The sequence below is a fragment of the Colobus angolensis genome, unplaced genomic scaffold (genome assembly GCF_000951035.1).
Source record: "Colobus angolensis palliatus isolate OR3802 unplaced genomic scaffold, Cang.pa_1.0 Scaffold368, whole genome shotgun sequence".
NCBI classification, from domain to species: domain Eukaryota; kingdom Metazoa; phylum Chordata; class Mammalia; order Primates; family Cercopithecidae; genus Colobus; species Colobus angolensis.
This window is the reverse complement of record NW_012117021.1, coordinates 1,123,030-1,126,350: the sequence shown is the minus strand read 5'-3', so window position 1 is coordinate 1,126,350 and position 3,321 is coordinate 1,123,030. Positions and strand designations below refer to the sequence as shown.

At 40.0% G+C, this 3,321-nt stretch overlaps 1 long non-coding RNA gene across 1 annotated transcript in view; it reads right to left on the bottom strand.

Moving 5' to 3' along the window:
* The window catches only part of LOC105520005, a 16,288-nt gene extending 13,886 nt beyond the window's left edge, over positions 1 to 2,402 (bottom strand). The window contains exon 1 of the long non-coding RNA XR_001003060.1: positions 2,289 to 2,402. This is a non-coding gene — a long non-coding RNA (uncharacterized LOC105520005). The remainder of the gene's footprint in view (positions 1 to 2,288) is intronic.
* Positions 2,403 to 3,321: the final 919 nt, after the last annotated feature.

Below are 3,321 nucleotides of genomic sequence, written 5' to 3'. Positions count from 1 at the left end.
AAAAAGGGCTTAAGTCTTCATTAAGCAAAGCAAGTAAAGAAGATAAATACTGCTATAAGAATATTATGTCATTGCTACTGAGTTATTATATTAAAGACAAATAAGAGGAAAAATTAGATAGTATTAATAGATGCTGTTATGACCTTATTTTCTTAGATGTGATTATGGAATTGTGGTTATTTCAGAGCAGTTTTTCTTAGGCAAATTGAAGAATTCATATGTTAAATTGGGTTACAAAAACAAAACAACACAAATATTAACAATTATTGAATCAAAGTTGATAAATACATAGGTGTTCACTGCACCATTCTTTCAACTTTTTGATGTTTTCAACTTTTCCATCAAACAATATTAAAAAATGATATGGTAGAGAGAAGAAAATGTAGAGGCAAACAAAAAATACTGTAGGTAAAAATAATTGCCAGAAACGCCAACTTAAAAAAAAAATAAAAACTAAAAGACCTCTTATAATTTTCTATATCAGAAAAATATGATTTTTTTAAAAAGCCACAAATCTACCTGGAAAAGAACAGGTAAGGTATTCAGAGTCCCTTTATAGGTATTTAATCGCTGATGTCTATGGTCAGAGCATCTACTGTATAGTATTTTAAATGTCACCACATGGTACCAAAGTCTGTCTTATAAAACTTAGACAAAAGGTATATGGGTGCTTATTACCATTAGTCTTTAAACTCTGTATGTACTCCTTTGCATTATGATAATCTTTGTTAAACAAAATGCCCAAATTAGCTTCTCTTTTCTTTTTTTTTTTGAGATGGAGTCTCCCTCAGTCGCCCTGGCTGGAGTGCAATGGCACGATCTCAGCTAGCTGCAACCTCTGTCTCCCGAGTTCAAGCCATTCTCCTGCCTCAGCCTCCCCAGTAGCTGGGATTACAGGCGCGTGCCTGGCTAACTTTTTGTATTTTTAGTAGAGATGGGGTTTCGCCACGTTGGCCAGGCTGGTCTCGAACCCCTGATCTCAGGTGATCCGCCTGCCTTGACCTCCCAAAGTGCTGAGATTAAAGGCATGAGCCAGCATGCCCGGCCCCAAATTAGTTTTCTAAAGAATATATTCAGGACAGGCATGTAGCTCATGCCTATAATCCCTACATTTTGGGAAGCTGATGTGGGCAGATTCCTTGAACTCAGTATTTCAAGACCAACCTGGGCAACAAAGTGAGACCCCATGCCTATAAAACATTTTAAAAGTAGGCTTGGCACAGTGGCTCATGCCTGTAACCCCAGCACTTTGGAAGTCCGAGGTGGGTGGATCACCTGAGGTGGGGAGTTCAAGACCAGCCTGAACAACGCGGAGAAACCCCATCTCTACTAAAAGTACAAAATTAGCCGGGTGTGGTGATGCATGCCTGTAATCCCAGCTACTCAGGAGGCTGAGTTAGGATAATCATTTGAACCCAGGAGACAGAGGTTATGGTGAGCCGAGATAATGCCATTGCACTCCAGCCTGGGCAACAGAGTGAGGCTCCATCTGAAAAAAAAATTAAAAATTAGCTGGGAATGGTGGCAAGCACCAGTAGTCCCAGTTCCTCCAAGGGCTGAGGTGAGAGGATCATACTGAGCCTGGTAGATCGAGGATGCAGTGAGCTGTGAGCATGCCACAGTACTCTAGCCTGGGTAATAGAGCAAGAACTCGGTCTCAACAAAAAAATAAGAAATTATTATATGAAACATCAGGGACCATCAAACATTTTTTTTCTTTGAGATAGGGTCTCACTCTGTTGCCCAGACTGGAGTACAACGGCATGATCTTGGCTCACCACAACCACATCGGCCTCCCATGCTCAAGTGATTCTCCTGCCTCAGCCTCCAGAGTACCTGGGATTATGGGCATGTGCCACTACCCCCTGGCTAGTTTTTGTATTTTTAGTAGAAATGGGGTTTCACCATGTTGGCAAGGCTGTACTTGAACTCCTGACCTCAAATTATCCACCTGCCTCATACTCCCAAAGTGCTAGGATTACAGGTGTGAGCCACCATGCCTGTCCTATTATACCTTTTATGGCACAGCTTAAGCACCATATTCAAGGAAATTTGTTCTGTCAAGTAGAGTTTTAATTATATATGAGACATAGGATAATTAGTAATAAATATGTCTTAAAACAATCTTCTCACCTAAAAATTAGGAAAATTTTCCCACTGAAGAATATATTACTTTTTCTATTCTAAAGAAAAAACAATGTTAAATGTATAGATTTCAGCGATACAATGTCACCAAACAAAAAATGTATTCTTAACTCTAAGAAATAATAAATAAATTTCAATCATACCATCTTCTTCATCTTCAGCTTCTTCTGCTTCCATAGGGTCATATTCATCTTGATTGCTGTCTTCTTCAGTTTCATCATCATCCTTAGAATCATCTTTTCTTTTATCTTCTTTCTGTAATTTAAAATGCTTTTATTTATTTACTTATTTTTAGAAGATGGGGTTTTGCCATATTGCCCAGGCTGGTCTACAGCTCCTGGGTTCAAGTGATCCACTGGCCTGTGCCTTCTGAAGGGCTAGGATTATAGGCATGAGCCACTGCAGGCAGCGGTTATAATAATATTATTATAATATTATCATAATAATTATTATATATATTATATATATATAATTATTTTGAGATAGAGTCTGGCTCTGTTGCCCAGAATGCAGTGCAGTGGTGTGATCGCCCTATACTGCAACCTCTGCCTCCCGGGTTCAAGTGATCCACTCACCTCAGCTTCCCAAAGTGCTGGGATTACAGGTGTGAGCCACTGTGCCTGGCTTAAAATCGTTGTAAATTAAGCAAGAAATCTCATCAAACATTAAATTACTAAAACTGAAAAATAGTAAATCCATTAAAGTTATTTAAAAGTTTTACAATGGAAATTACTATTTTGTTGTTTGCTTGTCTGTTTGTTTGTTTGTTTGTTTTGAGACACAGCCTCACTCTGTTGCTCAGGCTGGAGTGTAGTGGCACAATCTGGGCTTACTGCAGCCTCCATCTCCTGGTTTCAGGCAATCCTCCTGCCTCACCCTCCCAAATAGCTGAGACCTCAGGGACATGACACCATGTCCAGCTAATTTCTGCAATTTTTGTAGAGAGGGGGTTTCACCATGTTGTTCAGGATGGTCTTGAAGTACTGGAGTCAAGCAATCTGTCCTCCTTGGACTCCCAATGCGCTGGGCTTATAGGAGCCAGCCACTGTACCCACACTATGAATTTATGATAATAATCAGGCTGGGTGCAGTGGCTCATGTCTGTAATCCCAGAACTTTGTGAGGCTGAGGCAGGCAGATGGCTTGAGGTCAGGAGTTTGAGACTAGCATGGCCAA